The sequence below is a fragment of the Phyllobates terribilis genome, unplaced genomic scaffold (genome assembly GCF_046119375.1).
Source record: "Phyllobates terribilis strain yellow unplaced genomic scaffold, ASM4611937v1 Scaffold_34__1_contigs__length_13252353, whole genome shotgun sequence".
Classification (NCBI taxonomy): Eukaryota; Metazoa; Chordata; class Amphibia; order Anura; family Dendrobatidae; genus Phyllobates; species Phyllobates terribilis.
Window position 1 is genome coordinate 4,577,139 of NW_027362794.1, and position 22,661 is coordinate 4,599,799.

General features: G+C 46.8%; 11 non-coding genes and 2 pseudogenes across 11 annotated transcripts; all 13 read left to right on the top strand.

Moving 5' to 3' along the window:
• The first annotated feature begins 1,001 nt into the window (after positions 1-1,001).
• On the top strand, positions 1,002-1,192 carry LOC141181732 (U2 spliceosomal RNA). The gene has a single exon (XR_012257281.1). It is a non-coding gene; the product is annotated as a U2 spliceosomal RNA (small nuclear RNA).
• Positions 1,193-2,301: 1,109 nt separating this feature from the next.
• Positions 2,302-2,417, top strand: LOC141182097 (U2 spliceosomal RNA; annotated as a pseudogene).
• Positions 2,418-2,941: 524 nt separating this feature from the next.
• On the top strand, positions 2,942-3,124 carry LOC141181922 (U2 spliceosomal RNA). The gene has a single exon (XR_012257450.1). It is a non-coding gene; the product is annotated as a U2 spliceosomal RNA (small nuclear RNA).
• A 1,109-nt stretch (positions 3,125-4,233) lies between these two features.
• On the top strand, positions 4,234-4,424 carry LOC141181148 (U2 spliceosomal RNA). Its single transcript, XR_012256752.1, has one exon. It is a non-coding gene; the product is annotated as a U2 spliceosomal RNA (small nuclear RNA).
• Positions 4,425-5,533: 1,109 nt separating this feature from the next.
• LOC141181822 (U2 spliceosomal RNA) lies at positions 5,534-5,724 on the top strand. Its single transcript, XR_012257363.1, has one exon. It is a non-coding gene; the product is annotated as a U2 spliceosomal RNA (small nuclear RNA).
• Positions 5,725-6,833: 1,109 nt separating this feature from the next.
• Positions 6,834-7,024, top strand: LOC141181866 (U2 spliceosomal RNA). The gene has a single exon (XR_012257402.1). It is a non-coding gene; the product is annotated as a U2 spliceosomal RNA (small nuclear RNA).
• Positions 7,025-8,133: 1,109 nt separating this feature from the next.
• Positions 8,134-8,324, top strand: LOC141181149 (U2 spliceosomal RNA). Its single transcript, XR_012256753.1, has one exon. It is a non-coding gene; the product is annotated as a U2 spliceosomal RNA (small nuclear RNA).
• Positions 8,325-9,433: 1,109 nt separating this feature from the next.
• On the top strand, positions 9,434-9,624 carry LOC141181150 (U2 spliceosomal RNA). Its single transcript, XR_012256754.1, has one exon. It is a non-coding gene; the product is annotated as a U2 spliceosomal RNA (small nuclear RNA).
• Positions 9,625-10,733: 1,109 nt separating this feature from the next.
• Positions 10,734-10,924, top strand: LOC141181151 (U2 spliceosomal RNA). Its single transcript, XR_012256755.1, has one exon. It is a non-coding gene; the product is annotated as a U2 spliceosomal RNA (small nuclear RNA).
• Positions 10,925-13,363: 2,439 nt separating this feature from the next.
• LOC141182031 (U2 spliceosomal RNA) lies at positions 13,364-13,556 on the top strand. The gene has a single exon (XR_012257524.1). It is a non-coding gene; the product is annotated as a U2 spliceosomal RNA (small nuclear RNA).
• Positions 13,557-14,665: 1,109 nt separating this feature from the next.
• LOC141181152 (U2 spliceosomal RNA) lies at positions 14,666-14,856 on the top strand. The gene has a single exon (XR_012256756.1). It is a non-coding gene; the product is annotated as a U2 spliceosomal RNA (small nuclear RNA).
• A 2,439-nt stretch (positions 14,857-17,295) lies between these two features.
• LOC141182032 (U2 spliceosomal RNA) lies at positions 17,296-17,488 on the top strand. The gene has a single exon (XR_012257525.1). It is a non-coding gene; the product is annotated as a U2 spliceosomal RNA (small nuclear RNA).
• A 1,109-nt stretch (positions 17,489-18,597) lies between these two features.
• LOC141182120 (U2 spliceosomal RNA) lies at positions 18,598-18,687 on the top strand (annotated as a pseudogene).
• Positions 18,688-22,661: the final 3,974 nt, after the last annotated feature.

Sequence of the window (22,661 nt, forward strand, 5' to 3'; positions counted from 1 at the left end):
TCATTGGATTTTTCATGTTCAAAGTTGCAGAAGCCAGATGACAAGCTCATTTTGGTTCAACTTCAGCAACTGTGCATTGCATTGCCATGTAATGTAACGCAATGCTATCTATCTAGCTCTCCCTCTGTACTTCCTTTTGGATAAACAGACATATTAGGCAAGCATTTTGGAGCTTTCACCTAAATAACTACAGGTGGTGAGATAAGCTGCACAATATAATTGACCTTTCAGTATATTGTTGCACACACACCATCTATTTAGCAAATGCCCTTGTTATCAACAGCAGCCTTTTAAACTCACCTGAGCTAACAGGTATGTGCGCTGGTTACTCTGCTGCGCTTAAAATTTCTTTTTTGGTTTGCTACAATGCCTTTTCTGAAACGTTGTCTCCCTCTGCTGGAACACTGACTTCTTTCATTTAATGCCTGCAGACTATAAAAGAGAACCCAACTCAAAAAGTTGGGTTGATTAGTCTGTGGCATTCTGTTAAACTGTTGCTTATGGCGGTCTCTGTGAGCTTCTCAGTGACATTCAGCCAGCCAGGTATCCTGCCTGCAGTAGATGGAATGTGGCAATGGAACGCTGGCTGCGCGTGTCATAATAGGCTCTGAGCCTTTATATACCTGCGCACAGCAGCAGCCACCTTCAGTCTGCTGCTGGACAGCCAGCAGCAGCAGGAGAGGTAAGTAATCAGCAGCCCTCCTGCTAAGGGTAGACAGCTGCTCGTTCCACCCCACCCCCCGCCTTAATTGGTTCTCCTCCCTTCCAACGGTGTTGAGGCGGGTGGGAACAGCAGGGGGTGAGGGTGCTGTGTTTAAAGAGGTGGAGTTATGCAGATCTAAAACGCGTGGATTGCAGCAGCAGCAAGCCGAAAAGTGCAGGCATGTAAGGGATCTAGAGGTTGACAACATGTCTTCTTAACGGGAGTCCAGGAGCTCATCTCCACAAATGGACTTTTCAGGATCCTTAGGTGGCTCCGTAGTTCGAAACCAATTCTGGTTATCGCTTCTCGGCCTTTTGGCTAAGATCAAGGGTAGTATCTGTTCTTATCAGTTTAATATCTGATACGTCCCCTATCTGGGGACCATATATTAAATGGATTTTTAGAACAGGGAGATGGAAAAAGAGCTTGCTCTGTCCACTCCACGCATTGACCTGGTATTGCAGTATCTCCAGGACCGGTGCACCCCTTCTTTAATGCAGTTTCTAAAATCAGAAAGAATTGAATTCAATGTTTTTTGTTCATTTTGCTTGTTTGTCGGATTTTGGGATGGACTCTTTGGCTTCGCTTTTCTTCTCCTCATTGGATTTTTCATGTTCAAAGTTGCAGAAGCCAGATGACAAGCTCATTTTGGTTCAACTTCAGCAACTGTGCATTGCATTGCCATGTAATGTAACGCAATGCTATCTATCTAGCTCTCCCTCTGTACTTCCTTTTGGATAAACAGACATATTAGGCAAGCATTTTGGAGCTTTCACCTAAATAACTACAGGTGGTGAGATAAGCTGCACAATATAATTGACCTTTCAGTATATTGTTGCACACACACCATCTATTTAGCAAATGCCCTTGTTATCAACAGCAGCCTTTTAAACTCACCTGAGCTAACAGGTATGTGCGCTGGTTACTCTGCTGTGCTTAAAATTTCTTTTTTGGTTTGCTACAATGCCTTTTCTGAAACGTTGTCTCCCTCTGCTGGAACACTGACTTCTTTCATTTAATGCCTGCAGACTATAAAAGAGAACCCAACCCAAAAAGTTGGGTTGATTAGTCTGTGGCATTCTGTTAAACTGTTGCTTATGGCGGTCTCTGTGAGCTTCTCAGTGACATTCAGCCAGCCAGGTATCCTGCCTGCAGTAGATGGAATGTGGCAATGGAACGCTGGCTGCGCGTGTCATAATAGGCTCTGAGCCTTTATATACCTGCGCACAGCAGCAGCCACCTTCAGTCTGCTGCTGGACAGCCAGCAGCAGCAGGAGAGGTAAGTAATCAGCAGCCCTCCTGCTAAGGGTAGACAGCTGCTCGTTCCACCCCACCCCCCGCCTTAATTGGTTCTCCTCCCTTCCAACGGTGTTGAGGCGGGTGGGAACAGCAGGGGGTGAGGGTGCTGTGTTTAAAGAGGTGGAGTTATGCAGATCTAAAACGCGTGGATTGCAGCAGCAGCAAGCCGAAAAGTGCAGGCATGTAAGGGATCTAGAGGTTGACAACAAGTCTTCTTAACGGGAGTCCAGGAGCTCATCTCCACAAATGGACTTTTCAGGATCCTTAGGTGGCTCCGTAGTTCGAAACCAATTCTGGTTATCGCTTCTCGGCCTTTTGGCTAAGATCAAGTGTAGTATCTTTTGAAAAGGCAGTTTTGTCCTTGGGCTGCCCTAGTAAATTGATGCATATTACACACTGGTTTGGTGCACTTGTTAGTACGCCAGGTGGCTCATAGAGTTATCTGATGGAAAACATGGCCCTCCAGGATCGAAGTCACTAGGCTGGGTAAGTGTGAGGGCTTTGGAGCAATGTGCCCCAGGAGTAGGCGCCCTGGTGGGAGTCCAAGCTTACTGGGACTGGGAACCCCAGAAAGACTTGGCTTCTTAGCACGCCGCACCTTTGCCAATCATACTTTCTGAGCAACCCCCCCTATTCCTGGCCTCCGGGCTAGGAAGGGGAATTTTTATAAACCCGGTCGGAGGTCCGGTCAGCTTTGGGCTGAGAAACCAACACAGGCTCCAGCTCCACTAGGGTGGCAGCCTAGATGGAAGCTGGGAGCACGAAAACGGCTCTTCTCCGGCTTCGGCTAGGGAGAGCATCGGAGATCCCTGACCCTCGCTGTGGCCTTCTGGCTCGGAGGGATGGGGATGGTTTATTGGGGACCCTCTCCTCCGGGAAGGGTCCACATGAATCCTCGCCTCGTGCGCTGTTTTGGTGTGACTTCGGTCACATTTTTCAGTGCCTTGGATGCAGCTTCAATCAAAAAAATCTGTTCTTATCAGTTTAATATCTGATACGTCCCCTATCTGGGGACCATATATTAAATGGATTTTTAGAACAGGGAGATGGAAAAAGAGCTTGCTCTGTGCACTCCACGCATTGACCTGGTATTGCAGTATCTCCAGGACCGGTGCACCCCTTCTTTAATGCAGTTTCTAAAATCAGAAAGAATTGAATTCAATGTTTTTTGTTCATTTTGCTTGTTTGTCGGATTTTGGGATGGACTCTTTGGCTTCGCTTTTCTTCTCCTCATTGGATTTTTCATGTTCAAAGTTGCAGAAGCCAGATGACAAGCTCATTTTGGTTCAACTTCAGCAACTGTGCATTGCATTGCCATGTAATGTAACGCAATGCTATCTATCTAGCTCTCCCTCTGTACTTCCTTTTGGATAAACAGACATATTAGGCAAGCATTTTGGAGCTTTCACCTAAATAACTACAGGTGGTGAGATAAGCTGCACAATATAATTGACCTTTCAGTATATTGTTGCACACACACCATCTATTTAGCAAATGCCCTTGTTATCAACAGCAGCCTTTTAAACTCACCTGAGCTAACAGGTATGTGCGCTGGTTACTCTGCTGTGCTTAAAATTTCTTTTTTAGTTTGCTACAATGCCTTTTCTGAAACGTTGTCTCCCTCTGCTGGAACACTGACTTCTTTCATTTAATGCCTGCAGACTATAAAAGAGAACCCAACCCAAAAAGTTGGGTTGATTAGTCTGTGGCATTCTGTTAAACTGTTGCTTATGGCGGTCTCTGTGAGCTTCTCAGTGACATTCAGCCAGCCAGGTATCCTGCCTGCAGTAGATGGAATGTGGCAATGGAACGCTGGCTGCGCGTGTCATAATAGGCTCTGAGCCTTTATATACCTGCGCACAGCAGCAGCCACCTTCAGTCTGCTGCTGGACAGCCAGCAGCAGCAGGAGAGGTAAGTAATCAGCAGCCCTCCTGCTAAGGGTAGACAGCTGCTCGTTCCACCCCACCCCCCGCCTTAATTGGTTCTCCTCCCTTCCAACGGTGTTGAGGCGGGTGGGAACAGCAGGGGGTGAGGGTGCTGTGTTTAAAGAGGTGGAGTTATGCAGATCTAAAACGCGTGGATTGCAGCAGCAGCAAGCCGAAAAGTGCAGGCATGTAAGGGATCTAGAGGTTGACAACATGTCTTCTTAACGGGAGTCCAGGAGCTCATCTCCACAAATGGACTTTTCAGGATCCTTAGGTGGCTCCGTAGTTCGAAACCAATTCTGGTTATCGCTTCTCGGCCTTTTGGCTAAGATCAAGTGTAGTATCTGTTCTTATCAGTTTAATATCTGATACGTCCCCTATCTGGGGACCATATATTAAATGGATTTTTAGAACAGGGAGATGGAAAAAGAGCTTGCTCTGTCCACTCCACGCATTGACCTGGTATTGCAGTATCTCCAGGACCGGTGCACCCCTTCTTTAATGCAGTTTCTAAAATCAGAAAGAATTGAATTCAATGTTTTTTGTTCATTTTGCTTGTTTGTCGGATTTTGGGATGGACTCTTTGGCTTCGCTTTTCTTCTCCTCATTGGATTTTTCATGTTCAAAGTTGCAGAAGCCAGATGACAAGCTCATTTTGGTTCAACTTCAGCAACTGTGCATTGCATTGCCATGTAATGTAACGCAATGCTATCTATCTAGCTCTCCCTCTGTACTTCCTTTTGGATAAACAGACATATTAGGCAAGCATTTTGGAGCTTTCACCTAAATAACTACAGGTGGTGAGATAAGCTGCACAATATAATTGACCTTTCAGTATATTGTTGCACACACACCATTTATTTAGCAAATGCCCTTGTTATCAACAGCAGCCTTTTAAACTCACCTGAGCTAACAGGTATGTGCGCTGGTTACTCTGCTGCGCTTAAAATTTCTTTTTTGGTTTGCTACAATGCCTTTTCTGAAACGTTGTCTCCCTCTGCTGGAACACTGACTTCTTTCATTTAATGCCTGCAGACTATAAAAGAGAACCCAACCCAAAAAGTTGGGTTGATTAGTCTGTGGCATTCTGTTAAACTGTTGCTTATGGCGGTCTCTGTGAGCTTCTCAGTGACATTCAGCCTGCCAGGTATCCTGCCTGCAGTAGATGGAATGTGGCAATGGAACGCTGGCTGCGCGTGTCATAATAGGCTCTGAGCCTTTATATACCTGCGCACAGCAGCAGCCACCTTCAGTCTGCTGCTGGACAGCCAGCAGCAGCAGGAGAGGTAAGTAATCAGCAGCCCTCCTGCTAAGGGTAGACAGCTGCTCGTTCCACCCCACCCCCCGCCTTAATTGGTTCTCCTCCCTTCCAACGGTGTTGAGGCGGGTGGGAACAGCAGGGGGTGAGGGTGCTGTGTTTAAAGAGGTGGAGTTATGCAGATCTAAAACGCGTGGATTGCAGCAGCAGCAAGCCGAAAAGTGCAGGCATGTAAGGGATCTAGAGGTTGACAACATGTCTTCTTAACGGGAGTCCAGGAGCTCATCTCCACAAATGGACTTTTCAGGATCCTTAGGTGGCTCCGTAGTTCGAAACCAATTCTGGTTATCGCTTCTCGGCCTTTTGACTAAGATCAAGTGTAGTATCTGTTCTTATCAGTTTAATATCTGATACGTCCCCTATCTGGGGACCATATATTAAATGGATTTTTAGAACAGGGAGATGGAAAAAGAGCTTGCTCTGTCCACTCCACGCATTGACCTGGTATTGCAGTATCTCCAGGAACGGTGCACCCCTTCTTTAATGCAGTTTCTAAAATCAGAAAGAATTGAATTCAATGTTTTTTGTTCATTTTGCTTGTTTGTCGGATTTTGGGATGGACTCTTTGGCTTCGCTTTTCTTCTCCTCATTGGATTTTTCATGTTCAAAGTTGCAGAAGCCAGATGACAAGCTCATTTTGGTTCAACTTCAGCAACTGTGCATTGCATTGCCATGTAATGTAACGCAATGCTATCTATCTAGCTCTCCCTCTGTACTTCCTTTTGGATAAACAGACATATTAGGCAAGCATTTTGGAGCTTTCACCTAAATAACTACAGGTGGTGAGATAAGCTGCACAATATAATTGACCTTTCAGTATATTGTTGCACACACACCATCTATTTAGCAAATGCCCTTGTTATCAACAGCAGCCTTTTAAACTCACCTGAGCTAACAGGTATGTGCGCTGGTTACTCTGCTGCGCTTAAAATTTCTTTTTTGGTTTGCTACAATGCCTTTTCTGAAACGTTGTCTCCCTCTGCTGGAACACTGACTTCTTTCATTTAATGCCTGCAGACTATAAAAGAGAACCCAACCCAAAAAGTTGGGTTGATTAGTCTGTGGCATTCTGTTAAACTGTTGCTTATGGCGGTCTCTGTGAGCTTCTCAGTGACATTCAGCCAGCCAGGTATCCTGCCTGCAGTAGATGGAATGTGGCAATGGAACGCTGGCTGCGCGTGTCATAATAGGCTCTGAGCCTTTATATACCTGCGCACAGCAGCAGCCACCTTCAGTCTGCTGCTGGACAGCCAGCAGCAGCAGGAGAGGTAAGTAATCAGCAGCCCTCCTGCTAAGGGTAGACAGCTGCTCGTTCCACCCCACCCCCCGCCTTAATTGGTTCTCCTCCCTTCCAACGGTGTTGAGGCGGGTGGGAACAGCAGGGGGTGAGGGTGCTGTGTTTAAAGAGGTGGAGTTATGCGGATCTAAAACGCGTGGATTGCAGCAGCAGCAAGCCGAAAAGTGCAGGCATGTAAGGGATCTAGAGGTTGACAACATGTCTTCTTAACGGGAGTCCAGGAGCTCATCTCCACAAATGGACTTTTCAGGATCCTTAGGTGGCTCCGTAGTTCGAAACCAATTCTGGTTATCGCTTCTCGTCCTTTCGGCTAAGATCAAGTGTAGTATCTGTTCTTATCAGTTTAATATCTGATACGTCCCCTATCTGGGGACCATATATTAAATGGATTTTTAGAACAGGGAGATGGAAAAAGAGCTTGCTCTGTCCACTCCACGCATTGACCTGGTATTGCAGTATCTCCAGGACCGGTGCACCCCTTCTTTAATGCAGTTTCTAAAATCAGAAAGAATTGAATTCAATGTTTTTTGTTCATTTTGCTTGTTTGTCGGATTTTGGGATGGACTCTTTGGCTTCGCTTTTCTTCTCCTCATTGGATTTTTCATGTTCAAAGTTGCAGAAGCCAGATGACAAGCTCATTTTGGTTCAACTTCAGCAACTGTGCATTGCATTGCCATGTAATGTAACGCAATGCTATCTATCTAGCTCTCCCTCTGTACTTCCTTTTGGATAAACAGACATATTAGGCAAGCATTTTGGAGCTTTCACCTAAATAACTACAGGTGGTGAGATAAGCTGCACAATATAATTGACCTTTCAGTATATTGTTGCACACACACCATCTATTTAGCAAATGCCCTTGTTATCAACAGCAGCCTTTTAAACTCACCTGAGCTAACAGGAATGTGCGCTGGTTACTCTGCTGCGCTTAAAATTTCTTTTTTGGTTTGCTACAATGCCTTTTCTGAAACGTTGTCTCCCTCTGCTGGAACACTGACTTCTTTCATTTAATGCCTGCAGACTATAAAAGAGAACCCAACCCAAAAAGTTGGGTTGATTAGTCTGTGGCTTTCTGTTAAACTGTTGCTTATGGCGGTCTCTGTGAGCTTCTCAGTGACATTCAGCCAGCCAGGTATCCTGCCTGCAGTAGATGGAATGTGGCAATGGAACGCTGGCTGCGCGTGTCATAATAGGCTCTGAGCCTTTATATACCTGCGCACAGCAGCAGCCACCTTCAGTCTGCTGCTGGACAGCCAGCAGCAGCAGGAGAGGTAAGTAATCAGCAGCCCTCCTGCTAAGGGTAGACAGCTGCTCGTTCCACCCCACCCCCCGCCTTAACTGGTTCTCCTCCCTTCCAACGGTGTTGAGGCGGGTGGGAACAGCAGGGGGTGAGGGTGCTGTGTTTAAAGAGGTGGAGTTATGCAGATCTAAAACGCGTGGATTGCAGCAGCAGCAAGCCGAAAAGTGCAGGCATATAAGGGATCTAGAGGTTGACAACATGTCTTCTTAACGGGAGTCCAGGAGCTCATCTCCACAAATGGACTTTTCAGGATCCTTAGGTGGCTCCGTAGTTCGAAACCAATTCTGGTTATCGCTTCTCGGCCTTTTGGCTAAGATCAAGTGTAGTATCTGTTCTTATCAGTTTAATATCTGATACGTCCCCTATCTGGGGACCATATATTAAATGGATTTTTAGAACAGGGAGATGGAAAAAGAGCTTGCTCTGTCCACTCCACGCATTGACCTGGTATTGCAGTATCTCCAGGACCGGTGCACCCCTTCTTTAATGCAGTTTCTAAAATCAGAAAGAATTGAATTCAATGTTTTTTGTTCATTTTGCTTGTTTGTCGGATTTTGGGATGGACTCTTTGGCTTCGCTTTTCTTCTCCTCATTGGATTTTTCATGTTCAAAGTTGCAGAAGCCAGATGACAAGCTCATTTTGGTTCAACTTCAGCAACTGTGCATTGCATTGCCATGTAATGTAACGCAATGCTATCTATCTAGCTCTCCCTCTGTACTTCCTTTTGGATAAACAGACATATTAGGCAAGCATTTTGGAGCTTTCACCTAAATAACTACAGGTGGTGAGATAAGCTGCACAATATAATTGACCTTTCAGTATATTGTTGCACACACACCATCTATTTAGCAAATGCCCTTGTTATCAACAGCAGCCTTTTAAACTCACCTGAGCTAACAGGAATGTGCGCTGGTTACTCTGCTGCGCTTAAAATTTCTTTTTTGGTTTGCTACAATGCCTTTTCTGAAACGTTGTCTCCCTCTGCTGGAACACTGACTTCTTTCATTTAATGCCTGCAGACTATAAAAGAGAACCCAACCCAAAAAGTTGGGTTGATTAGTCTGTGGCTTTCTGTTAAACTGTTGCTTATGGCGGTCTCTGTGAGCTTCTCAGTGACATTCAGCCAGCCAGGTATCCTGCCTGCAGTAGATGGAATGTGGCAATGGAACGCTGGCTGCGCGTGTCATAATAGGCTCTGAGCCTTTATATACCTGCGCACAGCAGCAGCCACCTTCAGTCTGCTGCTGGACAGCCAGCAGCAGCAGGAGAGGTAAGTAATCAGCAGCCCTCCTGCTAAGGGTAGACAGCTGCTTGTTCCACCCCACCCCCCGCCTTAACTGGTTCTCCTCCCTTCCAACGGTGTTGAGGCGGGTGGGAACAGCAGGGGGTGAGGGTGCTGTGTTTAAAGAGGTGGAGTTATGCAGATCTAAAACGCGTGGATTGCAGCAGCAGCAAGCCGAAAAGTGCAGGCATATAAGGGATCTAGAGGTTGACAACATGTCTTCTTAACGGGAGTCCAGGAGCTCATCTCCACAAATGGACTTTTCAGGATCCTTAGGTGGCTCCGTAGTTCGAAACCAATTCTGGTTATCGCTTCTCGGCCTTTTGGCTAAGATCAAGTGTAGTATCTGTTCTTATCAGTTTAATATCTGATACGTCCCCTATCTGGGGACCATATATTAAATGGATTTTTAGAACAGGGAGATGGAAAAAGAGCTTGCTCTGTCCACTCCACGCATTGACCTGGTATTGCAGTATCTCCAGGACCGGTGCACCCCTTCTTTAATGCAGTTTCTAAAATCAGAAAGAATTGAATTCAATGTTTTTTGTTCATTTTGCTTGTTTGTCGGATTTTGGGATGGACTCTTTGGCTTCGCTTTTCTTCTCCTCATTGGATTTTTCATGTTCAAAGTTGCAGAAGCCAGATGACAAGCTCATTTTGGTTCAACTTCAGCAACTGTGCATTGCATTGCCATGTAATGTAACGCAATGCTATCTATCTAGCTCTCCCTCTGTACTTCCTTTTGGATAAACAGACATATTAGGCAAGCATTTTGGAGCTTTCACCTAAATAACTACAGGTGGTGAGATAAGCTGCACAATATAATTGACCTTTCAGTATATTGTTGCACACACACCATCTATTTAGCAAATGCCCTTGTTATCAACAGCAGCCTTTTAAACTCACCTGAGCTAACAGGTATGTGCGCTGGTTACTCTGCTGCGCTTAAAATTTCTTTTTTGGTTTGCTACAATGCCTTTTCTGAAACGCTGTCTCCCTCTGCTGGAACACTGACTTCTTTCATTTAATGCCTGCAGACTATAAAAGAGAACCCAACCTAAAAAGTTGGGTTGATTAGTCTGTGGCATTCTGTTAAACTGTTGCTTATGGCGGTCTCTGTGAGCTTCTCAGTGACATTCAGCCAGCCAGGTATCCTGCCTGCAGTAGATGGAATGTGGCAATGGAACGCTGGCTGCGCGTGTCATAATAGGCTCTGAGCCTTTATATACCTGCGCACAGCAGCAGCCACCTTCAGTCTGCTGCTGGACAGCCAGCAGCAGCAGGAGAGGTAAGTAATCAGCAGCCCTCCTGCTAAGGGTAGACAGCTGCTCGTTCCACCCCACCCCCCGCCTTAATTGGTTCTCCTCCCTTCCAACGGTGTTGAGGCGGGTGGGAACAGCAGGGGGTGAGGGTGCTGTGTTTAAAGAGGTGGAGTTATGCAGATCTAAAACGCGTGGATTGCAGCAGCAGCAAGCCGAAAAGTGCAGGCATGTAAGGGATCTAGAGGTTGACAACATGTCTTCTTAACGGGAGTCCAGGAGCTCATCTCCACAAATGGACTTTTCAGGATCCTTAGGTGGCTCCGTAGTTCGAAACCAATTCTGGTTATCGCTTCTCGGCCTTTTGGCTAAGATCAAGTGTAGTATCTGTTCTTATCAGTTTAATATCTGATACGTCCCCTATCTGGGGACCATATATTAAATGGATTTTTAGAACAGGGAGATGGAAAAAGAGCTTGCTCTGTCCACTCCACGCATTGACCTGGTATTGCAGTATCTCCAGGACCGGTGCACCCCTTCTTTAATGCAGTTTCTAAAATCAGAAAGAATTGAATTCAATGTTTTTTGTTCATTTTGCTTGTTTGTCGGATTTTGGGATGGACTCTTTGGCTTCGCTTTTCTTCTCCTCATTGGATTTTTCATGTTCAAAGTTGCAGAAGCCAGATGACAAGCTTATTTTGGTTCAACTTCAGCAACTGTGCATTGCATTGCCATGTAATGTAACGCAATGCTATCTATCTAGCTCTCCCTCTGTACTTCCTTTTGGATAAACAGACATATTAGGCAAGCATTTTGGAGCTTTCACCTAAATAACTACAGGTGGTGAGATAAGCTGCACAATATAATTGACCTTTCAGTATATTGTTGCACACACACCATCTATTTAGCAAATGCCCTTGTTATCAACAGCAGCCTTTTAAACTCACCTGAGCTAACAGGTATGTGCGCTGGTTACTCTGCTGCGCTTAAAATTTCTTTTTTGGTTTGCTACAATGCCTTTTCTGAAACGTTGTCTCCCTCTGCTGGAACACTGACTTCTTTCATTTAATGCCTGCAGACTATAAAAGAGAACCCAACCCAAAAAGTTGGGTTGATTAGTCTGTGGCATTCTGTTAAACTGTTGCTTATGGCGGTCTCTGTGAGCTTCTCAGTGACATTCAGCCAGCCAGGTATCCTGCCTGCAGTAGATGGAATGTGGCAATGGAACGCTGGCTGCGCGTGTCATAATAGGCTCTGAGCCTTTATATACCTGCGCACAGCAGCAGCCACCTTCAGTCTGCTGCTGGACAGCCAGCAGCAGCAGGAGAGGTAAGTAATCAGCAGCCCTCCTGCTAAGGGTAGACATCCGCTCGTTCCACCCCACCCCCCGCCTTAATTGGTTCTCCTCCCTTCCAACGGTGTTGAGGCGGGTGGGAACAGCAGGGGGTGAGGGTGCTGTGTTTAAAGAGGTGGAGTTATGCAGATCTAAAACGCGTGGATTGCAGCAGCAGCAAGCCGAAAAGTGCAGGCATGTAAGGGATCTAGAGGTTGACAACATGTCTTCTTAACGGGAGTCCAGGAGCTCATCTCCACAAATGGACTTTTCAGAATCCTTAGGTGGCTCCGTAGTTCGAAACCAATTCTGGTTATCGCTTCTCGGCCTTTTGGCTAAGATCAATTGCAGTGATCTAGCGGTTTCTGCCTTGGTCTTGGCTGGGAGGCGCTTGGGGTACCCGGCTCCTTGGCCTGGGGGGATCGCTACACTTATCGGTGGAGCTAAACCCCCTTGCTGCTATTAGGGAGTCGGATTAGTCCCTGGGCAACGAGAGGCGATCACCTTGTCACCACACATAGCTGTGGGGGGCAACTGTCGCCACACATAGCTGTGGTGGCAACATTTGGAGGATTAAAAGGAAAAAACGGAAGGAAAACGGATCGTTGAGATGGAGTTTTGGAAAAAGAAGAGATGCTTACGTTTTTTTGTGAAACGGGAGACGGAAGAAACTTTTTTGGAAGAAAAATGGATTCTGGAAATTTTGAGGAAATATGAAGTTTTGGAGAAGGATATCTACTGTATGCAAGAAATAAAGCAAGGTAAAGTTTGTGATGTGACTCTAGTTTCTGAGGAAAAGTGCATTCATTTTTTCAAAGGCTGGAGTGAAGAGGATTCTGGGAAAATTGGAGTAAGTGCATCATTCATGGGGAAACCGAAGAGTGTGATAATTTACATGGACAATCCGTTTGTGGAAATAGAGGAGATAATGGTTTTTTTGGAATCTAAATGTAAGATGGTAAAGTTTCAGAAATTATACAGGAACAAAGTTGGTATTTGGAACGGAAAGAGACGTTTTTTGGTGTGGACAACAGGAGAAGAAAATTTGCATAATGGGAGGATTATGGTAAACGGGAGTTCTGGGTATTGTTACATGGAAAGCAGCAAAGGAACTTTTGAAAAGAACTTTGGAGGACAAAAGGAAGATATTGGTGATAAAATGAAGAAGGAAGTTGATGCGATAATTATAGAGGAGAATAAGCAGGGAAAAGAAGTTGAAAGTTTAAAGGTGAAATTGAAGAAAAAGGTAACGGTACAGGAAAATTGTGGACCAAGGAAAGTATCTGGTGAAAAGAAAGAAGTAAAAGAGGAAAAGGGTAAAGTGTTGGAGAAGGTGGTGACTTTCAGAGATGATGAGGAAGAGTATGATTGGGAACAGATGCGGTTAGAGCATGAGGAGGAAGAAAAGAAGTTAAGGGGTTTTGTTGGGAGGAAAGTAAAAGAGAAAAAGGGGATATTTAGTTTGGGAAACCGGGTGAAGTAATGTCAGTTGTGATTTGTTTGGAAACTGTTGAAACTGCAAAGGAATTGTTATGTTTAACTTTATATATATTAATTCAAATGAAAAAAAATAAATATAATATCTAACCACGATGATGGAACTAAAATCTTGAGTTTGGTGATATATGATTTAAGATTATAAAACTTAATTTCTGAGTGTTTGGGAAAAAAAAAAAAAAAAAAAATCTGTTCTTATCAGTTTAATATCTGATACGTCCCCTATCTGGGGACCATATATTAAATGGATTTTTAGAACAGGGAGATGGAAAAAGAGCTTGCTCTGTCCACTCCACGCATTGACCTGGTATTGCAGTATCTCCAGGACCGGTGCACCCCTTCTTTAATGCAGTTTCTAAAATCAGAAAGAATTGAATTCAATGTTTTTTGTTCATTTTGCTTGTTTGTCGGATTTTGGGATGGACTCTTTGGCTTCGCTTTTCTTCTCCTCATTGGATTTTTCATGTTCAAAGTTGCAGAAGCCAGATGACAAGCTCATTTTGGTTCAACTTCAGCAACTGTGCATTGCATTGCCATGTAATGTAACGCAATGCTATCTATCTAGCTCTCCCTCTGTACTTCCTTTTGGATAAACAGACATATTAGGCAAGCATTTTGGAGCTTTCACCTAAATAACTACAGGTGGTGAGATAAGCTGCACAATATAATTGACCTTTCAGTATATTGTTGCACACACACCATCTATTTAGCAAATGCCCTTGTTATCAACAGCAGCCTTTTAAACTCACCTGAGCTAACAGGTATGTGCGCTGGTTACTCTGCTGCGCTTAAAATTTCTTTTTTGGTTTGCTACAATGCCTTTTCTGAAACGTTGTCTCCCTCTGCTGGAACACTGACTTCTTTCATTTAATGCCTGCAGACTATAAAAGAGAACCCAACCCAAAAAGTTGGGTTGATTAGTCTGTGGCATTCTGTTAAACTGTTGCTTATGGCGGTCTCTGTGAGCTTCTCAGTGACATTCAGCCAGCCAGGTATCCTGCCTGCAGTAGATGGAATGTGGCAATGGAACGCTGGCTGCGCGTGTCATAATAGGCTCTGAGCCTTTATATACCTGCGCACAGCAGCAGCCACCTTCAGTCTGCTGCTGGACAGCCAGCAGCAGCAGGAGAGGTAAGTAATCAGCAGCCCTCCTGCTAAGGGTAGACAGCTGCTCGTTCCACCCCACCCCCCGCCTTAATTGGTTCTCCTCCCTTCCAACGGTGTTGAGGCGGGTGGGAACAGCAGGGGGTGAGGGTGCTGTGTTTAAAGAGGTGGAGTTATGCAGATCTAAAACGCGTGGATTGCAGCAGCAGCAAGCCGAAAAGTGCAGGCATGTAAGGGATCTAGAGGTTGACAACATGTCTTCTTAACGGGAGTCCAGGAGCTCATCTCCACAAATGGACTTTTCAGGATCCTTAGGTGGCTCCGTAGTTCGAAACCAATTCTGGTTATCGCTTCTCGGCCTTTTGGCTAAGATCAAGTGTAGTATCTGTTCTTATCAGTTTAATATCTGATACGTCCCCTATCTGGGGACCATATATTAAATGGATTTTTAGAACAGGGAGATGGAAAAAGAGCTTGCTCTGTCCACTCCACGCATTGACCTGGTATTGCAGTATCTCCAGGACCGGTGCACCCCTTCTTTAATGCAGTTTCTAAAATCAGAAAGAATTGAATTCAATGTTTTTTGTTCATTTTGCTTGTTTGTCGGATTTTGGGATGGACTCTTTGGCTTCGCTTTTCTTCTCCTCATTGGATTTTTCATGTTCAAAGTTGCAGAAGCCAGATGACAAGCTCATTTTGGTTCAACTTCAGCAACTGTGCATTGCATTGCCATGTAATGTAACGCAATGCTATCTATCTAGCTCTCCCTCTGTACTTCCTTTTGGATAAACAGACATATTAGGCAAGCATTTTGGAGCTTTCACCTAAATAACTACAGGTGGTGAGATAAGCTGCACAATATAATTGACCTTTCAGTATATTGTTGCACACACACCATCTATTTAGCAAATGCCCTTGTTATCAACAGCAGCCTTTTAAACTCACCTGAGCTAACAGGTATGTGCGCTGGTTACTCTGCTGCGCTTAAAATTTCTTTTTTGGTTTGCTACAATGCCTTTTCTGAAACGTTGTCTCCCTCTGCTGGAACACTGACTTCTTTCATTTAATGCCTGCAGACTATAAAAGAGAACCCAACCCAAAAAGTTGGGTTGATTAGTCTGTGGCATTCTGTTAAACTGTTGCTTATGGCGGTCTCTGTGAGCTTCTCAGTGACATTCAGCCAGCCAGGTATCCTGCCTGCAGTAGATGGAATGTGGCAATGGAACGCTGGCTGCGCGTGTCATAATAGGCTCTGAGCCTTTATATACCTGCGCACAGCAGCAGCCACCTTCAGTCTGCTGCTGGACAGCCAGCAGCAGCAGGAGAGGTAAGTAATCAGCAGCCCTCCTGCTAAGGGTAGACAGCCGCTCGTTCCACCCCACCCCCCGCCTTAATTGGTTCTCCTCCCTTCCAACGGTGTTGAGGCGGGTGGGAACAGCAGGGGGTGAGGGTGCTGTGTTTAAAGAGGTGGAGTTATGCAGATCTAAAACGCGTGGATTGCAGCAGCAGCAAGCCGAAAAGTGCAGGCATGTAAGGGATCTAGAGGTTGACAATATGTCTTCTTAACGGGAGTCCAGGAGCTCATCTCCACAAATGGACTTTTCAGGATCCTTAGGTGGCTCCGTAGTTCGAAACCAATTCTGGTTATCGCTTCTCGGCCTTTTGGCTAAGATCAAGTGCAGTGATCTAGCGGTTTCTGCCTTGGTCTTGGCTGGGAGGCGCTTGGGGTACCCGGCTCCTTGGCCTGGGGGGATCGCTACACTTATCGGTGGAGCTAAACCCCCTTGCTGCTATTAGGGAGTCGGATTAGTCCCTGGGCAACGAGAGGCGATCACCTTGTCACCACACATAGCTGTGGGGGGCAACTGTCGCCACACATAGCTGTGGTGGCAACATTTGGAGGATTAAAAGGAAAAAACGGAAGGAAAACGGATCGTTGAGATGGAGTTTTGGAAAAAGAAGAGATGCTTACGTTTTTTTGTGAAACGGGAGACGGAAGAAACTTTTTTGGAAGAAAAATGGATTCTGGAAATTTTGAGGAAATATGAAGTTTTGGAGAAGGATATCTACTGTATGCAAGAAATAAAGCAAGGTAAAGTTTGTGATGTGACTCTAGTTTCTGAGGAAAAGTGCATTCATTTTTTCAAAGGCTGGAGTGAAGAGGATTCTGGGAAAATTGGAGTAAGTGCATCATTCATGGGGAAACCGAAGAGTGTGATAATTTACATGGACAATCCGTTTGTGGAAATAGAGGAGATAATGGTTTTTTTGGAATCTAAATGTAAGATGGTAAAGTTTCAGAAATTATACAGGAACAAAGTTGGTATTTGGAACGGAAAGAGACGTTTTTTGGTGTGGACAACAGGAGAAGAAAATTTGCATAATGGGAGGATTATGGTAAACGGGAGTTCTGGGTATTGTTACATGGAAAGCAGCAAAGGAACTTTTGAAAAGAACTTTGGAGGACAAAAGGAAGATATTGGTGATAAAATGAAGAAGGAAGTTGATGCGATAATTATAGAGGAGAATAAGCAGGGAAAAGAAGTTGAAAGTTTAAAGGTGAAATTGAAGAAAAAGGTAACGGTACAGGAAAATTGTGGACCAAGGAAAGTATCTGGTGAAAAGAAAGAAGTAAAAGAGGAAAAGGGTAAAGTGTTGGAGAAGGTGGTGACTTTCAGAGATGATGAGGAAGAGTATGATTGGGAACAGATGCGGTTAGAGCATGAGGAGGAAGAAAAGAAGTTAAGGGGTTTTGTTGGGAGGAAAGTAAAAGAGAAAAAGGGGATATTTAGTTTGGGAAACCGGGTGAAGTAATGTCAGTTGTGATTTGTTTGGAAACTGTTGAAACTGCAAAGGAATTGTTATGTTTAACTTTATATATATTAATTCAAATGAAAAAAAATAAATATAATATCTAAACACGATGATGGAACTAAAATCTTGAGTTTGGTGATATATGATTTAAGATTATAAAACTTAATTTCTGAGTGTTTGGGAAAAAAAAAAAAAAAAAAAATCTGTTCTTATCAGTTTAATATCTGATACGTCCCCTATCTGGGGACCATATATTAAATGGATTTTTAGAACAGGGAGATGGAAAAAGAGCTTGCTCTGTCCACTCCACGCATTGACCTGGTATTGCAGTATCTCCAGGACCGGTGCACCCCTTCTTTAATGCAGTTTCTAAAATCAGAAAGAATTGAATTCAATGTTTTTTGTTCATTTTGCTTGTTTGTCGGATTTTGGGATGGACTCTTTGGCTTCGCTTTTCTTCTCCTCATTGGATTTTTCATGTTCAAAGTTGCAGAAGCCAGATGACAAGCTCATTTTGGTTCAACTTCAGCAACTGTGCATTGCATTGCCATGTAATGTAACGCAATGCTATCTATCTAGCTCTCCCTCTGTACTTCCTTTTGGATAAACAGACATATTAGGCAAGCATTTTGGAGCTTTCACCTAAATAACTACAGGTGGTGAGATAAGCTGCACAATATAATTGACCTTTCAGTATATTGTTGCACACACACCATCTATTTAGCAAATGCCCTTGTTATCAACAGCAGCCTTTTAAACTCACCTGAGCTAACAGGTATGTGCGCTGGTTACTCTGCTGCGCTTAAAATTTCTTTTTTGGTTTGCTACAATGCCTTTTCTGAAACGTTGTCTCCCTCTGCTGGAACACTGACTTCTTTCATTTAATGCCTGCAGACTATAAAAGAGAACCCAACCCAAAAAGTTGGGTTGATTAGTCTGTGGCATTCTGTTAAACTGTTGCTTATGGCGGTCTCTGTGAGCTTCTCAGTGACATTCAGCCAGCCAGGTATCCTGCCTGCAGTAGATGGAATGTGGCAATGGAACGCTGGCTGCGCGTGTCATAATAGGCTCTGAGCCTTTATATACCTGCGCACAGCAGCAGCCACCTTCAGTCTGCTGCTGGACAGCCAGCAGCAGCAGGAGAGGTAAGTAATCAGCAGCCCTCCTGCTAAGGGTAGACAGCTGCTCGTTCCACCCCACCCCCCGCCTTAATTGGTTCTCCTCCCGTCCAACGGTGTTGAGGCGGGTGGGAACAGCAGGGGGTGAGGGTGCTGTGTTTAAAGAGGTGGAGTTATGCAGATCTAAAACGCGTGGATTGCAGCAGCAGCAAGCCGAAAAGTGCAGGCATGTAAGGGATCTAGAGGTTGACAACATGTCTTCTTAACGGGAGTCCAGGAGCTCATCTCCACAAATGGACTTTTCAGGATCCTTAGGTGGCTCCGTAGTTCGAAACCAATTCTGGTTATCGCTTCTCGGCCTTTTGGCTAAGTTCAAGTGTAGTATCTGTTCTTTTAAGAACACAAGAGCTACGATCTACACTTGACGAGAGCAATCGAACTCGGAAGGAGAAGAGCTTCGGAGCCCAGCTGACATCGGAGAAGGAAGGCGGATATCGGTGGGAGGAAGAAGCTCTAAAGAATCCAGAAGAAGACGAAGACTCGGAGAAGAATCGGGCTGTCCTGTGGAATCTTCGAGGAAGAAAATCATCGAGACAAAGACCTTTCGGGGAATTTGTCCAGAACACGACGGGAGAAGAATCTGCATAGCTCCACCCATTCCGGGAAGAGTTCCAGATCCAGCTCCAAGAAGTAACTGCAGGAGGAAAGCCATGGCAAGCGCTGCGAGGAAGGCCGAAAAGAAGAGCCTGGAGCAGGGGACAGCCAGGAGGGCCCAGCCAGGAGCCGATTCTGACCCCAAGGACTCTGCCTCCACGACTGGCCAGCAGAAGGGACCCCAGAAGCCCCGCCACGAAGCTCCAGCCCTGGAGCCATGGATGCGGCAGACGGTGGCCCTGAAGCTGAAGGAAGTGGATGGGAGGGTGCTGGACATGTCCTCGGACGTGTTCTGCCAGAAGATGCTGCTGGATCGAGGCTTCTCCAGGTCGGACACCCTCAGCATCCAGACCTTCTTGACGGGGATTTTTTTCGTCACCTTCGCCACTGTGAACACCTGCAGGAGGTTCTGGGAAATGGTAAGCGCAAAAGGACCGGATAATTCTTTCTCTGCCTTTACAGGTAGCTGCCCTATCCAGAGGGACGAAAGGAGGATCACGGTCTCCATGCGCAACCCGCACACCCCAGGCCAAGACATCAGTACCTTCCTGAGACGCTTCTGTTTGGTTGTGAAGGAACCCTCTCACATCCTGAATGGACTCGGCTTCTGGACAGGTAAGTGGTCGGTGACCATTAGACTTCACAGGGACCTGGCGTACTCAGACGGACTTCGGCACCTGCCCCCGACATTCTCCCTGGGCAACTCCTACGGCCTCATCTATTACCCGGACATGCCGCGGAACTGCAGGAGATGCGGCAAGAACGGCCACGAGATGAAGGACTGCAAGGAGGATGCCTGCAGGATTTGTCGAGTGACGGGACACAGCTCGAAGGACTGCCCGAAGAAGACGTCCTGCAACCTGTGTGGGCTGGCGGCTCATCTGTACAAGGATTGCCCCAAGCGTGAGAGATCCTGGGCATCGGTGGTTGCGACGACCCCAGCTACGGAGGACAAGGCCCCGACGACCAGGCCTGTGAAGGTCAAGGACGCGACGACCAAGGCCCCAGCGGCCAAGGCCGAGACGACCAAGGTCAAAGCGGTCAATGAGTCGGTGGCCAAAGCCCCAGCGACGGTCCCAGCAGCTCCGAAGCAGAAGAAAAAGTCAAAGGAGGGTAAGAGTTCTGTCATCCCTCTCTCGATCCCTCCCCCTGCCACCCCCGTCCAATCCCCCTCCACCCCGGCCACCCCTGCTGAGGATTCCACTTCCTCTTCCTCCTTCCCCTACTCCTCAGCAGGTGTCCTTTCCCCTGCCCCGGCAGCCACTCTCCCTCCCCAGACCATGGTAGCGGTGGAATTAACCTTTCCTCCACCCGCCGCTATCTATTCCGAGGAGGATTTTCCCCTTCTTGTCTCCCCAGTTCCAACCCGGGGAAAGAGGAAGGTGGAGGACAGCCCTGCTACTGAATCCTCCAAAAAGAAGATTCTGGATTTCGTAGGCGAAAAGGAGGATACCCTCCCTGAGCCAGAAGAGATGGAGCACATGGTTGAGACCCTGGTGGCCGAGCCAGAAGAGGAGGAACTGGTGGTCGCCGAGATCGAGGCCGCGCTGCTTGACCAGATGGAGGAAGAGGGCCTGCAGGTGATCCCGTAACCAGCAGTCAACACCGACGAGGGACCACCCGACCGGAGTGGTAACTAAGGTGTATGGCCTGCGCTAACTTTTTCTTTTTTCCCTACATGATGGCTAATATTAACTTATTTTCCATTAATGTCAGGAGCATCAAGGACAAGTTCAGACGTCAGACTATTTATGCCTTCCTTACTTCCCAGTTGTGTGATGTTTATATGTTGCAGGAATGTTCCCTTCCCTCCTCTAGGTCCTTCAAACATCTGGCCAGGGAGTGGTCCCACGGTCCATCCTACTGGTCCGGTGGGGGTGACTGCAAGTCTGCGGGGGTCGCAATTCTGATCAGGGGGGGCGCATTCACGCTTGAGTCCGTCCAGGAGCTCATCTGCGGCAGGGCTCTTGTTGTAGATGGCAACTGGGCGGGAGAACCTGTCAGGTTCATCAACGTGTATGCGTCCCCACTGAAGATTGAGCGTTTGGAGCTTTTCCAGACCCTGCGGCTTCAGCTTGCCACCACCAGGACCTTAGTGATGGCCGGGGATTTCAACTGCCCCATCGAGGAGGATGGTCGTAGTTCTGGCACATCTGCCAAGTTGGACATCACGTCCAAGCTGCTCATCGAGATGGTAACCGAGGCCTCTCTTCAGGATGTGGTGGGCTCCATGGGGAGAGGCTCCACGAACTATTCGTGGAGCCGACCCGATGGCTCACTCCGCTCCAGGATTGACTTTGTGTTCACCTCTCGGGCAGTCAGGCAGAGTAGGCACTCGATGGTCTCCTGCTTCTTCTCCGACCACAGAGCCATTCACTTACAAGGTGTCCTCGGCGACGGTTTTCCGTCCGGCCCCGGCTCCTGGAAGCTGAATTGTGCTCTGCTGGCTCAGGATGAAGTCGTGGAGAAGCTGAGAGCAGCCTACGCAATGTGGCAGTCCTACAAGGGTAGCTTCCAAACAGTCTCTGATTGGTGGGAATATGTTAAACTTGAGTTTCGCTGTTTCTTTCAGGCCAAGGGTCGACAACAGGCGTGTGAGAAGAGGAGGGACTTCAGAGGGCTGCAGCGCGAGCTGCGGTCGCTGCAGGACCTTCTTCACTGCGGCTGGGACGTGAGGGAGGAGCTGGAGGAGACCAAGAAGAGCCTGAAAAGGCACTTTGAGGAGGAGTCCAAGCGAATCGTCTTCCGTTCCAAAGTGGAGAATCTGGAGAAGGGTGAGAAATGTAACTCATTCTTTTTCAGGAAACTTCATGCCGATCACACGCCCCTGAACGAGCTGCGAGACGAGAGCGGAAACATGCGACGTGGGAAGGAGGACGTGATGAGGGTCGTCAGCGACTTCTACAGCGAACTCTACTCCCACAAGACTACCGACCCCGACGCTGCTGATAAGTTCCTGTCAGGTATCACTAACCATCTTGATCCTGCAGGCACGGCAGCCTTGGACAAACCTCTGATGGTGGGCGAATTGCTCTCTGCCGCTAAATCCTTTAGGACCGGCAGGACCCCGGGCAGTGATGGTCTTCCAGCGGAGCTCTATGTAGCGCTGGGAGACTTCATCTGTCCGGACCTGTTGGACCTGTACGAGGAGATGGTGGTGGAGGGTAGAATGCCTCCATCTTTGAGGGAAGGAATGGTCACGATCCTGTACAAGCGGAAGGGAGAGAGGTGCGACCTGAGGAATTGGCGTCCCATCACTCTGCTCAACGTGGACTACAAGATCCTGGCCAAGACGATGGCGACACGACTTAAGACGGTCATCGGACGGATCATCCACCCGGACCAGACCTGCGGCATCCCTGGACGTCGCATCGCAGACAGGCTCGCTCTCGTGCGGGACACGGTCGAGTACATCAAGGTCCGCCGCGCACACGCGGCCCTGGTCTCCTTGGATCAGGAGAAGGCCTTCGACCGGGTTTCCCACGAGTTCATGGGCCGAGCTCTGCACCGGTTAGGTTTGGGTAACATGTTTTGTTCGTATGTCCGTCTGATGTATTTTGATATCCACAGCTCGGTGTTGGTGAACGGCTGGAAGACTGACCCCTTCCCTGTCCTCTCTGGGGTCAGACAAGGCTGCCCTCTATCACCTCTTCTTTTTGTTTGTGTTATAGAACTCTTCGCAGAGGCTATCCGGCAGAATGGAGAGATCAGAGGGATCACCGCACCGGGTCCGGGACGACACGAGGTCAAGTGCTC